The 18,784-nt window shown below is 45.3% G+C and overlaps 1 long non-coding RNA gene across 1 annotated transcript; it reads right to left on the reverse strand.

Moving 5' to 3' along the window:
• Positions 1 to 1,291: 1,291 nt before the first annotated feature.
• On the reverse strand, positions 1,292 to 8,455 carry LOC146058710 (uncharacterized). Its single transcript, XR_014469909.1, has 4 exons — positions 8,332 to 8,455; positions 6,315 to 6,438; positions 4,929 to 5,055; positions 1,292 to 1,583 (listed from the first exon to the last, which is right to left on the reverse strand). It is a non-coding gene; the product is annotated as an uncharacterized LOC146058710 (long non-coding RNA).
• Between the last annotated feature and the right edge of the window lie 10,329 nt (positions 8,456 to 18,784).

Below are 18,784 nucleotides of genomic sequence, written 5' to 3' on the forward strand. Positions count from 1 at the left end.
TGTTGCTTTGGATTTGTGGGGTTTATGGGGTATATGCGGATGTCTCTTTTGAATGGTGGCTCGCCGTCCTCATTGACAAAAATCATAGCTACTTCGTTGGATGTGGGTGTGTTGTATCGTCTTGCATCAGATTGCCGATCACGTTTCAGCGCCATACTAATCACTGGAATGGTTTCTCCTTTTTCGGCGGCAAGTTTCAGTTGTTGTTGTTCAACTTGGCGCATAAGGTGATAGCTTTGTGCAAGGCGATTGTGTTGTCGAAAAAAGCGATCAATTTTGTCCATGATATCGGGTCTACAATCTTGATTGGCAGCATGATGTTCTCGAACGTTGGTTGCTTGTGTGCTGTCAAGAACGTATAGTTGAGCAAATTGGGGTGCTTCATTATTGATGGGTTGTAAGTGTGACGTCCGATGATATGTTTGTCCTTGAACTTTGAAAACATATGGACCATTTCCTGGTAATTGAACAATGTTTGCTCCCATAGATGCAAAGGAAAGTGCACTATTATATGATCGTATTTTTTCTTTAAAGTGTTGGTAATGTGGGCAAAGTGGGTTTGAAAGTAATTCTTTCAAAAATTCAGGATACTGTAACTGTAGTCCATTAACGTCTTGTGGCTTTGGTAACTTTAGTTTTCCCTTTTGACAACAGTGAGTAAATTTGCCATCATGTGGACGCTCATCGATAAAATTAAAAGATCCACAAAACTGGCAGATAATATTAAATGGTCCGCAAGTATGTGGTGTGACTTCTTGGTGTTGCAACATAACGTTGGTATTTGTTGTTAGTGTTGGATTGTGTGGGTTAATGTGACCATTGTTGTTGTTGTTGATGTGTAACAATGTTTGAGAAGTGGTTGTTGATGTATTTGGAACGGATGTACTTGTTTGAATGTGTTTGGAAACATTGTGTGTTGTTTTGCAAACGGTGGAATTTGCAGCTGGAAGTATATGTTGTTCATTTGGTACATTTTCTAATGGAGGTACTGTCGCCGGTAGTAAGATTTGTTCAGTTTGTGTGCTTGGTTGACAGTCTTTTTGCAGGAACTGTTGAAGTGAAGCTGTTTCCTCTTCTCTGTGTTGGAGTCTGGGTGCCTGTGCTTGTTGATTGATAATACCATGTATCAATGTTTTCGAAGTGGTTGTTGATGTATTTGGATGAGATGTACTTGGTTGATTCGGGTTGTCAATATTGTGTGTTGGTTGGCAAACGTTTGAATTTCCAGGTGGAAGTATATGAAGTTCATGTGATACATATTCCAATGTAGGTACTGGTTCCGGTAGTAATTGTTGTTCAGTATGTGTGGTTGGCTGACAATTTGGATTTGGCGGCTGTTGTAGGAAAGTTGTTTCTGTTTTTTTTTTGTGGACTCTGAGTCGCTCTGCTTCTGCATGTACAATACGACGCGCTTCAGTTTGTTGTAATGTTTCTTGTGTGCGTTTAATTTTTTTATGATTAGCCTTCTCTGCGTTTATTTTGTTTAGGGACTCTTGGCTTTGCTTAGCTAACCATCTAGCTTGGCGTTCTGCAGTTTTGCGGCGTTTTCTTAGTATGGGATCTTCTTGAGAGTCCATTGTTATCTGCGTCATTATAAATCGCAAGTGTCATTTTTAAATAATGTTTTATCTATTTAAGTGCATGTGTCACTGAATGCGTGAGTGTGTCTATAATGCAGGGTGGAGTCATAGGCTATTAGGCTAGTAGAGCCTTTGGCTCGGGACACACACACTTACATAGTAACAAAGAACCATGGCCACAGTGGCAGACACCCTATGCTACCGTTGTGTACTCCTGTGATGGTACACTTGACCCTCATCCACTGGCATAATATGCACAGTCCCCTTTATGGCCGCCACCATTATCACTACCCAGCCTCGTGTTTTCCTGTGTGTTCACCTCCACCAGTGGGGAGGCGCTGACTGAAAAACACCCGACTATACTATTGCACACACACGTAAACAACACGCACACCCTGTTCACACCCCCAAATGTCACAGTACTATCTTGACTATCAATGTACATCTTACTCTGTAGCCGCTTAGTAATGGAACAAAACTATACACACTCCTTGGTAAATTATATGCTCTTTATGTAACACATTTCACCGATAACTGAAGTTTGAATACAGGGCATTTTTCATACAATCAAACCATGTTTTACACAACACAAATGTTGTCATATGAATGGGGTGCAGCACCTTACGGCGGTGTGAAGAGCGAGTGTAGGGCGCAATAAATTACCTAGTTGTACATAAATGGTAGCCACTGTTTAAAGTCCACTCGCAATATATATGTGGAAGAGGGATGTGTGTAAGTGTATTGCGGTTAATGTTTTGGCATGTTGGTGTGTTTAAATGTGTGTATATACTGTGTGCGTTGTGAATATATGTGGGGCTGAGTTTGGTGTAGTAGTGCGATGTGTATGTAACAGTTAAATGTCATTGTGTGTGTTTAGTGAGTGTTGTTTGTGAAAAAGAGCTTGTAAAGTGTAGGGGTTAAGTAAGGTACAGTTTCAGTAGTGTGAAGGGTGGAGTATGTGCTTGTGTTGTAGAGCTGTGAGTGTTGTCGAAATGGGTGTGTGTGATGTATGTGTTATAGTATGATTAATGTAATATATTTTGCATGTGAGTTGTGCGTATGGTGGGTTGCGATTTGAAGGCGTGGTGTAGTTTTTTTTTTCTTGTTTGCTGGCAGAGGTGAGTGTAATTGTTAAGTGTGTGTTGTGTTTAGTATATGTGAGGAAAGTACTGTGTTGTTGGATTGTGTGTGTTAGAGGTGTTTGTGTGTGTGATGTGTTTTGTTGAATGTGTTGGTGTAGTGTTAGTGATAGAGTGGTGTATGTATTGGTTATGTAGTTGGTTTGAATTGTACTTTGTGTTTGTGTGTTGCTTGTGCATAGTGTACATGTGGTTTGGTAGTGAATGTTTAGTGTGGTGTATGTTTGTGTGGCGATATAGGTGTTTATAGTGCTTTTGATATTGGTGTGTGTAGAGAGTAAGTGTGCAGGTGAAATGTTAGGTAGATGGGTGGACATGGTGAATTTTGGTGAATATTAGTGTTGTTGTGTGTGTGTTCTTTTTCGTGTTGTGTTAGCTATGATTGTGTAAGTTTTGTGGGTGGATAATGGTCAGAGGAACATGTAGAACTGTTACATTGGGAGACACGATGTAATGTAGTTGTCAAAGTTGTGAAATGCAGTGTAAAATGGAACCAATATGCCAAATAGTAGGATTAATTAACCTATTGGTAATAAGGATTGGTAGGTGAGGTACTTTACTGTGATGGAAGTGATGTTATTTCAGTGTATGCAGTGTGGTATGGGCTGAGTTCAGAGTAAGCGTCTGTGTGTTGTATGGACATTGTAGTAAGTAGTGCATGAGTTTTAGGCTAGAGGAATACATAATTTATTGAGTCTGGTGGTTATTGATAGTGTGTAATGGAGAAAACCATGTGCACTGCAGGTGGGAGTAATGTAACATGTGCAGAAAGAGTTACAATGGGGTGTTGTATTGTTTCTGTGCAGGGTAAATAGTGTATGTTGTTTTGTTACATTGATATCAATTTGAAGTACACCCCGAGGCAAATTAAACTCTCTCTGTACATGTTACATGATCCCCGGCTGCAGCGGATATGGTTTTGTCCATTCGAGAGGGATTGTGGCTTTGCGAGTGTCAGAGAGTAACCGGCAATGTTAGGAAGGTTGTTGTATTATATTATGGGCAGTGTTGTGTGTGCATGTAGTATTGTTGTACATGAGAAGCGTGTGCTGTATTTGTAAGTGTATGTGGGGTGTGTGTTGATTGTGTGTTTGAAATAGAGTGTACGGGATGTGATTAGTGTAGTTTGAGTAGTTTGATAAATAGTAATGTTTAATGGAATGTGTAAGTGACCTTTATTGTGTAGTGGTGTAGTTGTGAGTTTGAGTTGTGCAGTTAAGTATTGAGGATTGCGGTGCTTGATTGGTTGTATTTAGAAGTGTTTGTATTTGTGTTGTGTATGTGTGTTGTATATTATTTGTGTGTGGTTGATTGTTGTTGTAATAGATGTGGTGCTATAATGCATATAAAGGAGGGAAGTAATGTAGTGTTCTGTGGATGTGTACTAATGTAACTATGCTGTGTTGTATTCAGAGTTGAGTAGAAGCAGATGTGGTGTGTTTGATAGCATAAGTATCATTGATGGTTAATGTGCGCGTCTTGGGTAATGTGTGCGAAGAGTATCCAGTTAGTGGTGGTGCTCTTGTTTGAAAGTGTGTGTTTTAATAGCTAATTTGAGGGTAATGTTAGTGGCCTAATGTAGGGTGTACTTCGAGTTAGTAGGGTGTGGTTTGGATGTATGTAGTGTAATACCAAAAAGTGTTGTGTGTGTGTTATTTTTGTGTCCAATATAGTGTTGTGAATTGTGGTGAATAACGTACATGAAGTAGGGAAGCATTTGAGTATTGTGTGGATGTATTTTGTAAAGATAGTGTATTGTATTTGGAGTACAGTAGAAGCAGGTGTGTCGTGGTTAATAGTATAAGTACCACTAATGTTGGCTAGTTAGTTGTGTATTGTAGGTATATTGTGGAGAGCGTTTGTGGTAATGTGGATGTGTATTTCTTAGGTATAGTTGTTGTAGTAAAAAAGTTGCAAGACTGTGTAAAACGTTGTGGATAGATAGTCGTGAAAAGCCATAATTGTGTGTTTTTTATTTATTGGAAGAGGGATGTCTTTTAGTAATTTGTATGTTAGTAGTGTAGTTATCTTAGGTCTAAAGGTGAGTGTGCTGTGTGTGTGTAGTGTTGATGTGGATGAGATGGGTGTGCATTAGTTGTCAGTGTGTGTTGTGGGGTGTGTTGATAGTGTTTTGTATTTGGACAGAAAGTGAGGTGATGTAAGCGTATCCTGTGTAGTATGTGGATGTGTAAAATATTCATGGTCTTACCGTGGTTTTGTGGCTTGTGCTGTAGTGTTGAGATGTAGGAGTTGTAGTTATGTTCAGTATTCAGTGCTTCAGCGTATAATTTGGTAGCAGGTCTTGTCTTCTGTGTTTTGAGCTGGACCTGTAGTAGCTGGGAAGGAAAACATTACAGTGTTATGTAAAGAATGGCGATGCTTCGATTAGTACTGTAATAATTGTGTTTCAGTGTTTGTGTTATGAGTAATGCGTTGTAGTGTGTTACTTGTTTGGTTTGGTGTATGTTGGGAGGGATGTAAATAAAGTGTTAGTAGGGGTGGCGTACATGTTAGAGTGTGGTGTAAAGGTGTTGTGAGTGTGTGTGTGTGTGTGATGCTCTTGTTCGGTGTGTATTAATTTGGGTGTGTGTGTGGATTTATTTGGGATGTGTGTTTGTGTGTGACTTTAATTGTGTTTGTGGGGTGTTCTAACAGTATAGTGGTAGTTGACCGATGTTTGTGATAAGTACATTATTGAGCGCTGCAGTGGATTGTGTGTGTAAAGTATCTTAAATTGTGTGTTTTCAGTGTGGGCAGTAGTAGCTGTGTTGGCACACCATATTTATGTGTGGCGACAGTGTACATGCAGTGATTGTATATATAGAAAAGTGTGTTTGTATGTGGGTATATAAAGTATATAGTAGAGTTGTGGGTGTTTGGTTAGCTTTATGTTGACTTTATAGGACAGTTGTACATGTGTGTTTGAAGTGTGTAATGTGTGTGTGTGTGTGTGTGTGTCGGTGTGTGTGAAGTGCGTGTGATGGTGTTTTCAGTGTGTACTTGTGGTGGGTTTTGTTGTGTGCGTGTGTTCAATGTGTGGAGTATATTGTGTGGGTGTGTGTGTGGTGGAGTGGTTTAGCAAGGTAGTGATTGCAATAGTTGCTAATGATGTACATAAAGGATACTTTGACTTATGTGTGGTTGTGTTATGTCAATATGCTGTGTTGTATTTCTAGTATAGTAGATGTAGGAGTGGTGTGGCTAATAGCAGAAGTAGTACTAATGGCGGGTAGTGAAGTGTATGTGATCGTTGTTAGTGAGCGTGTGTTAATGATTTATGTGTCGGTGTGGTCTTTTTCATAAAGAGATTGAAAATAAATGCAATTGCGGGGTGTGCATAGTTATTTCATGTTACTTTGTATAGGTTTTTTGTCTGAAGAATAGGGATGTATAGTGTGGCTGCTAGTAATGTAGCAGAAAGATGTTGAGAAATGAGGTGTGTGTGTGTATTGTTTTTGTGGATGAGGTGGTTGTGCAGTAGTTGTTACTGTAGGTGGTGTTGTGTGTTTATAGTGTGTTCTAACTGTTAGGAAAGTGAGGTGATGTAAGCGTATATAGTGTAGTATGTGGTTGTGTAAAATAGTATTGGTCTTACCGTGGTTTTGGGCTTTGTGATGTAGTCTTGAGATGTAGTAGTAGTAAAGGTCAGTATTCAGTGCTTCAGCGTATAATTTGATAGCAGGTCTTGTCTTCTGTGTTTTGAGCTGGACCTGTAGTTGCTGGGAAGGAAAACATTACAGTGTTATGTAAAGAATGGCGATGCTTTGATTAATCTTGTAATAATTGTGTTTCAGTGTCTGTGTTAGGAGTAATGTGTTGTAGTGTGTTAGTTGTGTGGTTTGGAGTATGTTGTTAGTGATGTAAATTAAGTGTTAGTAGGGGTGGCGTACATGTTAGAGTGTGGTGTAAAGGTGTTGTGTGTGTGTGTGTGTGATGCGCTTGTGAGGTGTGTTTTAACTGTGGTGTGTGTGTGGATTTATTTGGAATGTGTGTGTGTGTGTGTGTGTGTGAATTGAATTGTGTTTGTGGGGTGTTCTAACAGTATAGTGTTAGTAGTTGACAGATGTTTGTGAGCAGGTCATTGTTGAGCGCTGCAGTGGATTGTGTGTGTAAAGGATCTTAAATTGTGTGTTTTCAGTGCAGCCAGTAGTAGCTGTGTTCGCACAGCACATTTATTTGTAGCGAGAGTGTACATGCATTGATTGTATCTATAGAATAGTGTTGTTGTATGTGGGTATATAGAGTCTATAGTAGAGTTGTGGGTGTTGTTTGGTTAGGTTTATGTTGAGTTTCTAGCACAGTTGTACATGTGTGTTTGAAGTGTGTAATGTGTGTGTGTGTGTGTTGGTGTGTGTGTGAAGTGTGTGTGACGGTGTTTTCAGTGTGTACTTGTGTTTGGTTTTGTTGTGGGTGTGTGTGGTGAATGTGTGGTGTATATTGTTCGGGTGTGTGTGTGTGTGAAGTGTGTGTGATGGTGTTTTCAGTGTGTACTTGTGCCGGGTTTTGTTGTGTGCGTGTGTTCAATGTGTGTAGTATATTGTTTGGGTGTGTGTGTGGTGGAGTGGTTTAGCAAGCTCGTGATTGTAATAGTAGCTAATGATGTACATAAAGGATACTTTGACTTATGTGTGGTTGTGTTATGTCAATATGCTGTGTTGTATTTGTAGTATAGTAGATGTAGGAGTGGTGTGGCTAATAGCAGAAGTAGTACTAATGGCGGGTAGTGAAGTGTATGTGATCGTTGTTAGTGAGCGTGTGTTAATGATTTATGTGTCGGTGTGGTCTTTTTCATAAAGAGATTGAAAAGAAATGGAATTGCGGGGTGTGCATAGTTATTTCATGTTACTTTGTATAGGTTTTTTGGGCGAGATGTACTAAAGGGAAAATGCGGTAAAACCCCCGTTTTACCGCATTTTCCTATGTACTAAAACCCGTTCGCCACGTCACCGCAGGGCAGGGTATCGCCACCTTTGGGTGGCGATACCCTATAGAAGCCTATGGGCTTCTTTTCGCCGCCCGCCGCGTCGCCGCAACCCCGCCGCCTCGCCGACCCCCCCTTTCCCCCCTCCCTTGGGCTTACCTTCTTGCAGGTCCTCCTGGACCCCGGAAGGTAAGCCCTTCCTCCCCCTAGCAACGCAGCCGGACGTCCTTCCGGCTGCAGGGGGAGGAGGAAGCGCCGGGGACAGCTTGCTTAGCTGTCCCCGGCGTGAAAACTGCAGAAGCCGGCTGGGAGGTGACGGAGACCCCCCGCACACCACAGTACAGGTATCGCGGGGGGCCTCCGTCACCGCATCGCGATGCCAGCCGCATATGTTAGTACATATGCGGCGGCATCGCGGCGGGGGGGGCGCGAAGGGCGGCGATGTATTTTAATACATCCCGCCCTTTGTCTGAAGAATAGGGATGTATAGTGTGGCTGCTAGTAATGTAGCTGAAAGATGTTGAGAAATGAGGTGTGTGTGTGTATTGTTTTTGTGGCTGAGGTGGTTGTGCAGTAGTTGTTACTGTAGGTGGTGTTGTGTGTTTATAGTGTGTTCTAACTGTTAGGAAAGTGAGGTGATGTAAGCGTATATAGTGTAGTATGTGGTTGTGTAAAATAGTATTGGTCTTACCGTGGTTTTGGGCCTTGTGCTGTAGTCTTGAGATGTAGTAGTAGTAAAGGTCAGTATTCAGTGCTTCAGCGTATAATTTGATAGCAGGTCTTGTCTTCTGTGTTTTGAGCTGGACCTGTAGTAGCTGGGAAGGAAAACATTACAGTGTTATGTAAAGAATGGCGATGCTTCGATTAATCTTGTAATAATTGTGTTTCAGTGTCTGTGTTAGGAGTAATGTGTTGTAGTGTGTTAGTTGTTTGGTTTGGAGTATGTTGTTAGTGATGTAAATTAAGTGTTAGTAGGGGTGGCGTACATGTTAGAGTGTGGTGTAAAGGTGTTGTGTGTGTGTGTGTGTGTGATGCGCTTGTGAGGTGTGTTTTAACTTTGGTGTGTGTGTGGATGTATTTGGAATGTGTGTGTGTGTGTGTGTGTGAATTGAATTGTGTTTGTGGGGTGTTCTAACAGTATAGTGTTAGTAGTTGACAGATGTTTGTGATCAGGTCATTGTTGAGTGCTGCAGTGGATTGTGTGTGTAAAGGATCTTAAATTGTGTGTTTTTAGTGCGGCCAGTAGTAGCTGTGTTCGCACACCAGATTTATTTGTAGCGAGAGTGTACATGCATTGATTGTATCTATAGAATAGTGTTGTTGTATGTGGGTATATAGAGTCTATAGTAGAGTTGTGGGTGTTGTTTGGTTAGGTTTATGTTGAGTTTATAGCACAGTTGTACATGTGTGTTTGAAGTGTGTAATGTGTGTGTGTGTGTGTGTGTGTGAAGTGTGTGTGACGGTGTTTTCAGTGTGTACTTGTGTTTGGTTTTGTTGTGTGTGTGTGGTGAATGTGTGGTGTATATTGTTGGGGTGTGTGTGTAATGGAGTGGTTTAGCAAGCTCGTGATTGTAATAGTAGCTAATGATGTACATAAAGGATACTTCGACTTATGTGTGGTTGTGTTATGTCAATATGCTGTGTTGTATTGCGAGTATAGTAGATGTAGGAGTGGTGTGGCTAGTAGCAGAAGTAGTGCTAATGGCGGGTAGTGTAGTGTATGTGATGTATGTTAGTGAGGGTGTGTGAATGATTTTGGTGTAGGTGTGGTTTTTCTCCTAAGTATTGTAAGTAAGTGCATAGTTTTTGAATGTTACTTTGTGTAGTGATTTTTTGAGCAATACGGATGTATAGTTGTAGTGTGGATGCTAGTAATGTAGTAGTAAGATGTTGTGAAATGAGTGTTGTGTGTGTGTGTATTGTTTGTGTGGATGAGGTGGTTGTGCAGTTGTTGTAAGAGTAAGTGGTGGTGTGTGTTCCTAGTGTGTTAGTAATGGGGCAAAAGTGAGGTGATGTAAGCGTATATAGTGTAGTATATGTATGTGTAAAATCGTATTGGTCTTACCGTGGTTTTGTGGCTTGTGCTGTAGTCTTTAGATGTAGTAGTCCAGGTCAGTATTGAGTGCTGCTGCGGATGTTTCTTCTAACAGTTGTTCTCTTCGGTGGTTTCAGCTGGAGCTGTTGTAGCTGGGAAGGAAGACATAAGATTGTTATGTAAAGAATAGGGATGCTTAGAGGAGTAATGTAATGATTGTGTTGGAGTGTCTGTGTTATAAGTAATTTAGAGTACTCTGTGTAGTTGTTGTTTTAATGTATGGTGTGTTGTGTGCGATATTAAATAAGTGTTGGTAGTGGTGGTGTGCATGTAAAGGGATGTTGTAATGGTGTTGTGGTTATTTGTGTGTTCTGTTTTTTTAGGTAGTCGGGTGTCTGTGTGTATATTTGTCTGGGATTGAAGTTGGTGTGTGTTTGAAATGGAGGTGTGGTGGGTAGAATAAGTGGTATTTAAGCTGCTAGTGTTGTGTAGCTGAGCTGTAACGCTAGTTGGCGTGTGAGGGTGGTGCTAGTGTTTGTTATCGTGTTAAAGGTGTGTGTATTTTTTGTACTATTGACGGTGGGTTAGATAGTGTGTGTTGTGATGTTGGATATCGTGCATAGGTGTGCAGTGTAATTGTGTGTGCAATTGCGGTGTAAAGAGAGTGTGTGTTTGTAGGTTGTTGATGGGGTTGTGTATGATGTTGCTGTGAAGGGTTGAGTTGTCTTGAGATGTTGGGCAGGTGGGTTTGGTTTTGAGACCGATGGTAAAGAGGGCATGGGTTCTTATGGTGCAAAGATAGTGAGTGTGGTTTGTTGTTGGTGTGGGGGCTGGATAGTGTAGGTGTGATGGGTTGTGTTGGCGAGTTGTTGCTGGTGTGGAGTGCAGGGGGTGTGGACCTAGTGGTGTCAAGCTATTGGTTGTGGGGGCGGAATGTTTTGTGGGTGTGTGCCGGTGTCTGGTGTTTTGTTGTTTGCCGAATGGGCTTGTTTTTGGGTTTACATTATTTGTGTCTCTGTAGAGTGTTGTGGTGTTTTGTTGTCTGGTGGATGTGAATGTTGGTGATGTGTGTATATTGGCCATGCTGTTTCTGCACGTCAGGGCTATTGTTATTCTTGGCCGTGTACATGCCATTGTTGGGTATGGGTAGACATGGTAGTGTCCGAGGGGCAGTGCGGGGAGTGGGTTTGAGGGAGGGAGGTGGGTCAGCACGTTAGGGCACATGCGCATAAAGCCGTTCTGGGGCAATTGCAGGGAAAGGCTCCTGAAGGTTGCTAAATTGTAGGCATTGCAGTCCGGGCATATGGTGTTTTTGGGATGGGGATGGTTCCACATGGCAGTGGTCGAGGGCTAGTGGGGTGAGGGTGTTTGTGGAAGTGGTGTTGGTGAGTGCGTAACGGCGCATACACAGAGAGGCATGCTCCGTGCATCGCCAGGAGATGTGGCTAGAAAGTGTTTGTGTGTTACAATGGTGTGTGAAAATTACCTTTTATCCGTTGGTGGTAGAGATGAGTGGTCTGTTGGTGTCCAAGGCGGGCAATGGTGGCAGTCTTCGTCCACAGTATTTCTGAGGCTGAAGGGGGTGGCAGGCAGCTGGCTCATGCGTCCGGGGTTGGCATGCATCGGCCACAGTCTGTTTTCATCCGGTGGGGGTGGCAGGCAGTGGGTGCAGCCAGCCGGTGTTGCCAGGTGGGTCTGTGCAGGGCTGGCAGCAGGAGGCAGCGGGCGCAGTCTGAAGGCGTGTAGCGGTGCTGCGGGGTGCCTCCGCGCAGGGTTGGCAGCAGGAGGCTGCGGGTGAAGTGTGTCGGCAGGGTTTGTCGCCGGAGGCGCAGGGTTGGCAGCAGGAGGCTGCGGGTGAAGTGTGTCGGCAGGGTTTGTCGCCGGAGGCAGCGGGTGCTGTGTGCCGGCGTCTAGGGGTGTGCGGGGTGGCTCAGCGGCGTGTGTTCCTGCGGAGGCAGCAGGTGCTGTGTGGCGGCTGTTAGCGCTGCTGGCGGGTGGCTCAGCAGCGGGTTTGGAGCTGGAGGCTGCGTCCGCTGTGTGCCGGCGTGTAGCGCTGCGTGTAGCGGTCTGCGGGGTGGCTGTGCGTCTGGTTTCTAGCCAGAGGCAGCGGGCGCTGTGTTACAGCGGGTAGCGCTGCTGCCGGCTGGCTCTGCGGCGGCCGGAGGCAGCGGGAGCTTGTGCCGGCGTGTAGAGGTCTGAGGGGTGGCTCTGCGTGGGGTTGCTATCCGGAGGCAGCGGGCGCTGTGTGACAGCGTTTTGCGCTGCTGGCGGGTGGCTGGACGGAGGAGGCAGCGGGCGCACAGCAGTGTATGTGCGGCTGTGTTCCCGCGACAGTTGACAGGAGCCGGCGCACAGGGACTGGGACAGCGCGGCGGTGCAGTAAGGTGTTCGTGATTGCGGGGGTTAGGTGGGGACAGGTGTGGGCTTCTCCTATATGTTTGGCTACATTTGTTCTTGCTGGCTGGGTGGTGTGTGACCCCGCCCAGCGTTACAGCCGCAGATGATTGACAGATGTAGCCAAATATATAAGAGATATATATATATCTGCAAACAAATCAGACATCAACACATGAAAAAATCCCAAACACATTACAGAATAAATCAATGTACTCACCAGTCATCAGGGATAGTATCAACTACAATAATGAAGATATAACAAACACATAAGATCCCTTGAACAAGGTATAATAATTAGCACCTATATTTAACTTCCCCCAAAACTAAGCACATATGATAAATATCTCCTATTTCTTTGCCATTAGGAGGGCAGGCTGGCTAATTTTCGTGTTGTAACACTGACAACTAACACACTGTACTTATTTGAAGGGGTGATTTTTACAATAATTGGTGTGTTCTGTCAACTCGATAACATGTACCTGAAGTATCTTTGCGCCACAGAGTCCCGCAGCTGGTATCCCCTCCGGCATTCAGGGGCGCGGGATGGGCGCATGGGCGGATCTTGCGGCTCAGATGGTACCTCCCACTCATCAAAGGGTATCTCACGCCGCACAGCAATGTTGTGGAAAAATATACACAGGCCCACGATCCTCGACACCATTTCAGGCGCATATTGTAAGTCACCACCAGTGCGGTGGAGCACTCTAAATCGACCTTTTAAAAGGCCAATTGAGCGCTCCACCACTTGCCTGGTGGCAACATGCGCCCGATTGAATGCCTCCTGTGGGCCCGGTGCTGGGTAGCTGTACGGCGTAAGTAGCCAGGGCGTACATGGGTAACCGGAGTCACCCAGAACCCACGCATCACGGCCTTCCAGCTCTTGGAGTCTTTGCCATATCCCGGTTTGTCGGATGACATGAGAGTCATGGGCACTTCCGGGAAACTTCGAGTTGAAGGCGAGAATCTCCATGGATGGGCCACATACCACCATCACGTTCAGTGAGTGGAACAATTTGCGGTTCCTATATATCTTCTCACTTCGAGATGGAGGCACAAATGGTACATGGGTGCCATCCACAGCCCCTATCACATTAGGGAAGCCAGCAATTTGATGGAAGGCCTGCTGGCTTCTGCGCAGGGTCTCGGTGGCAAATGTCATGGCCATGAAGTGCCCCTTGCGCCTGAACATGGCCGACGTCACACGCCTCAGGATTCGGCAGAAGGCCGGCTGAGATATTCCAGCAAGTACTGCCACTACTTGTTGGAATGATCCTGAGGCGCAGAAATGCAACACCGCCAGCAGCTGTGTGTGAGGCGGAATTGCTGTCGTGATCCCGTGTAGAGGTTCCAGATCGCTCTGAATTAAGGTGAGCAGATCCAGAATTACATGTGGCGGTAACCGGTACCTAGTAAGTACCTCATCATCGGGCATAGCAAACAGAGTCACCCGTGTGCGATAGATTCTAGCACGTCCTGGCCTCCTTGGCCGACGAGTGGGGAGAGCCGCAAGTGCCCTTAGCCTCCTCTCCATGTAGCGCATAATAGCTTCAGCAACCTATAAAGAAATGAACATAAATACTGATGCACCTATGCACATAATGGCCATATCCCACTACAAATAGATTTGTAGCCTTCAATACGTACAATAGATGGCCGCCCCGTGAAATCCCGCAGATCCATTTGACTCTCTAATGATGACACAATAATATGAACTCAATACACACCGTCCAAAACACACAGATAAAGGTGTCAGCATTTTTTGCCGACATCATGTACTATGACACATTTCATCTATTGCTGGGACATGTTGTCCTGCAATAGATGAACCCACACAGGTTGAAGACCTGTGAGTGAAATAGTGAACATGTGACATGTTGCAATAATGATACACCACTTTGCTGGCCCAACAATCTGTAGTCAGTGAGGCAATGGTGCATACATTCATACACTTACATTGTTAATGGATATCATATCTACAAGGAGCATGGAAGAGCTTACCTTAGACCCTGACAAGTCCAGATCTGGAGACAAATGATTCTAGCAGGAAGTCACTATTTATAGGGCTCTCACATGTGTGGTCTATAACAGTAGAGATGAGTATTGCATGACTTGTGGGCTGGATTCTCTAAGGGATTGGGCTACTTTTAGCTTGCACTAAAACGCCACAATACCACAGTAGTCATGAATGAAATGTCATGTCATGCTAGCAAATAGCATGTGTATTGTGCAATAGTCACAGGTGTATCAGAAGATTCTATGCAATGTTAGCATTGGTGACCAGTATTTCATGTAGAACTTTCGCCAGGTTTTACACAATGGAATTTCCGCCACCGTATGCGGCGCGAAAAAACAGCGACGTACGCTCACGCACGGAACGCAGCTGCCGCTGATGTCCGCCAAACAGATTACACAAACAGTATATAAAGGTGTATTAGAAGGTGACAATGTTGTTGCTAACATGTCTGGATCCCAACCAGAGGTGGACCCAGTGCTGCAGCAACTATTTGACCAGATGGACTCCAGCACCACCTATGTGCCACTGCACATGCGGCCAGTGGGTAATGAGGAAGCTGCTGCCCCTTCTACAGCAGGGGAACCTGCACCTGACCATTCTACAGCAGGGCAACCTACACCTGGCCCTTCTGCAGCAGGCCAACCTGCAGCTGGCTCATATCCACCATCAGCAGAATTGTTTGGAACACAACAGGGGACTTCACAAGGTAGTACCATGGCCAGCACTTCAAGTGCAGCGACTGGTGCCAGGGGGCGTGGCCAGGGACGTGGCAAGGGGCGAGCCAGTGCAACAGCGGAACCACCCAAAAAAAATAAGGCATATGAAGCACAGGAGCTGGCCATCCTGGTTCCCCGAGCACGTGATTGGATAGAGTGTCCATCCGAGAAGCTGACACACACACGCAGATGGAAGATTTGGGAACAGATAACGGCAGAGATTAATGAAGTAGCGCCACAAGTTCGTGAGACGGACCATGTGAAGAAGAGGCAAGTTGTTTTGTGATACATGTGGCCAGTAATAGCCAAGTAATGATTGAATTGATGCTTAGATGCATTTAGCAAATGGGCCGTGAGGTTGTTACGATACACATACATTATTGCCATGTTATTTCGTTGAGAGTTAGAGTAGGGTGATTGTGAATGTGTATTGTAACGGTTGATATCATAGTTGCATGTAATATTATATATGGGACATTAATCACATGTTGTAATATGTAGCACAGAGCAATGGCTGCAACAGCTAACATTGGGAGTGACATGTATTAATATGTCAACTTACATTGCAGGTGGCAGGACTTCAAAACCAACCTGAAGAGGAAGATGACCAAGCGGTGGGAACACAGCCAGACATCTGGGGCCGGCCCCATGCCATCAGGGCTAGAGCTCACCCCCCTGGAGGTGATGGCCGAGAGCTGTATATCAGTTGAGGAGATCAGGGGGGTGAGCACGATGGATAGCGAGGCCCCAGCTGAAGTGTTTGCGTCTTTTCTGGAAGGTAAATATTGGTCATGCCATAAACTTGTGCAAGTAATTATCGTAGAATGTCTCCTAATTGTGTTTATCTTTTCCCACAGACACCCCACCGCTTGGTGACGACTCTGTTCAGGAGGTGGAGGAGTCCGTGCCACCTGGCCCCAGAGGTAGGCCTGTGCAGCAGCAGGCATCGGGCCAAGCCGATTTGGCCGCCTTGGCCGAGGTGCTTGGGGACATCAACCAGCAGGGAGACTTGGCATCAGAACGGGTGCGTAGGACCGAGGAGATCCTGGCGAGCTTGGTCAGCACCCAGCAGTCCATGGCTGCGAGCATGCAGGCCATGGCTGCAAGTGCTCAGGTGCTGGCCGAGCAAGCCACCCGCCAAAATGATCTCCTCCTCCACCATAATGAGCTTATGGTGGAGCTGGTTACCAGCAACAGGGTCCTAATGGCATCCGTTTCTGGTGCATTACCACCGGCAACACTCCCTGCTGGCAGGAGGGGTAGACCAGCCAACCCCTCCACATCATCTGCTCCACCTGCCCCAGCATCTGGCCGTCCCCGAAGAGCTGCTGCACAGGCCAAGGAGCCTACCAAGGCCAAACGTGGTCGGAAATGAACTTGTGGCTGCATTAATCTCCGCCGTTATGTGTTCCCAAATCTTCCATTGTGCTGTGTGTGTCAGCTTCTTGTGTCCAATCACGTGCTGAGGGTAACCAGCTGAGCCCTTGCTTCATATGTCCTTTGTGGTTCCCCTGTTGCCCTCTTTTGCCTGCCATTACTGTCAGCTGTACTTGAAGTGATGGCCATGGTACTATCTTGTGAAGTCCCCGGTTGTGTTCCAAATGATTCTGCTGATGGTGCATATGAGCCAGCTGCAGGTTGGCCTGCTGCAGAAGGGCCAGGTGTAGGGTGCCCTGCTGTTGAATGGTCAGGTGCAGCTTGCCCTGCTGTAGAAGGGCCAGCAGCCTCCTCATTTCCCACTGGCTGCATGTGCAGTGGCACATAGGAGGTGCTGGAGTCCATCTGTGTGCAATTATATTTGTTTTGTATTATTATTTATTTTGCTGCATTCCTGCCATGTTGTTTATTGTTTGTATGTATTATTTTATGGTCATTGCATCACACTGGCATTGACTGTGACATGAATATAAATAAATGTGTTTACTTTACCCAAAATGTGTGGTTTCATGAGTACATGTCAAATACACATGTGTATTGCTAGTATTAATATTCTGTCATGTCCATTGTTAGCAGTTTGAAAGTGTCTGACAAGTACAGCATATGTGGGGGACTAGTAAGGTTTCCTTGAAGCAGCAATGGTTTCAATTAAAGCACTGACAAGCGGCCTATTAGTGAGTAATGAGTAAAGGAGTAGATTCTATTGGGTTCAGGTGTTAATGGTTGTAGTCATTAGGCGTACGTTCGCCTACCGCATGAACGAGTGGTGTCCGCAAAGCAATAGTACACTTGTGGACACCGCACATTTCTGCCCTTTTTGATCGCGTGCATTCGGAGTGGTTTCCGAATGTACGCCCCCCAACATAAGTGTACTCCCCCGTGTCCGCCCATGTTTCCGCCCCGTTTTGCCCACTTTGAAACTACGCCCATGTGTCATTCCGCATGACGCCCATAATACGCCCCTATTTCCCGAATGATAGCGGTGAACAGTTCTGGACGGGATCTGGCCGAACTGGTACCGAGTCAAGGCGTGGCACATGCGCGTTGCGTTCTCCACGCATGCGCAGACGCCGTAAAGACGCGATCCGAAAGTATGCGGTAAAGTCCGCGTCAATCAGAATAAGGGCCATTGAATCTGACTTGACCAATTTATTCAAAACAGAAAAGAAAAGAGCCCCACAAGGTGATCCGTATGGAAGGCTTGTTTGCTCCGTGCAATTACATTGTGTTATACGGATAGAGTGTTACAGTGTATAACTGAAGGATTCCTAGTTGCTTTATTTGAGGGGAAACATTAACTTATAGCGACTGAATGACCGAAAAGTAATTATTTCTGAATTGATATTTGTTGCGTAACACTGGGTATAATTGATTACAAACAGTTTCCGGGAATGTTTCATTATTGAGTGAGTCAATATATAAGTAAGACCAAATGACAGGAATTCTCAGTACCAATAATTCCGCATAACTGTTGGCGCTGTTGTACTTCTGATATCCAGCGGCGTAATTGAGCTCATTGCTGTACATACAAACTTACCCCCTAATTTGAATTTCTGCTGGGTTCTGCAGATACATGATTGCTCTCACAAGTGCTTATGGGGGGTCATTCTGATTGACCCGGTAAGCTGCGATTGCCTGTGATGCCGCCCTGCAGAATTTCCACCGTATCACCTCGCAAGTTGTGTTATAAAAACACATCCCCTCACATTTTCCCGCGGCAGCCAGCCATTGAATGATTTCTCCTGGCTTCCCAAATATAAATCAGTTGAGACTGACTTATACTTGCCGCCACCGGGACGAAGACAGGGACATCATGTGACGTCAGCCACCTGCCCCTGCAGGCATTGGCCTGCCCAGGTACCCATGGGCCAGCGCCACCACTGCCCCTGATTGCTCCCGTCCCTCCCCGCGGTGAATTGCCCAGCGAGTGAGCAACTCGCCGCAGCCGTGCGCTGTCGGGGTTTGCACATGCTCAGAAATACGCATGGGCAGCGCAAACCTCAACCATCGGCGCAGGGGCCGGATTCGGTTCACTACGTGTGACCCAGAATTGGCCCCTATGTCTTTTTTACCAGAATGAATTTCAGCAGCTGCATCTCCTGACAACAGGCTGAGGTCAGGAAGCAGCTTGTTTTCTTGTGTGGAATTAGCGGCTTCTGAGCTGTGATTTTGTGTGAGGGGTGCGCTGTTGAGCCTGCATATCACCAAATGGAGGATGTCTAAGAGGAGGACGCCCTTGTTGGACTTCAATCATGTGGCAGATTTGCAACTTCAAAGACTCAATGACAAGAATATATCAAGTATATCGATCTTAGAACCTGTTGACCTATTGTTCCTGCCAACCATTTGTACCATCTACCTTTTACATGTTGTACCTGTTGACTATAGAGCGTTGACCTATTGACTGATGATCTATCATCCATCACCTGTATTTTTTATCCTGGTCCCTCCAAATGGGAACCCATTTGGAAATGGGTTACTCTAGCTGTGGTGGCACTTTGGGCAAAGAAGGTGGCACCACTTTTTCTACACTTGTGCTTTGTCA

Source organism: Crinia signifera, chromosome 2 (genome assembly GCF_055691185.1).
Source record: "Crinia signifera chromosome 2, ASM5569118v1, whole genome shotgun sequence".
In the NCBI taxonomy this organism is placed as follows: Eukaryota; Metazoa; Chordata; class Amphibia; order Anura; family Myobatrachidae; genus Crinia; species Crinia signifera.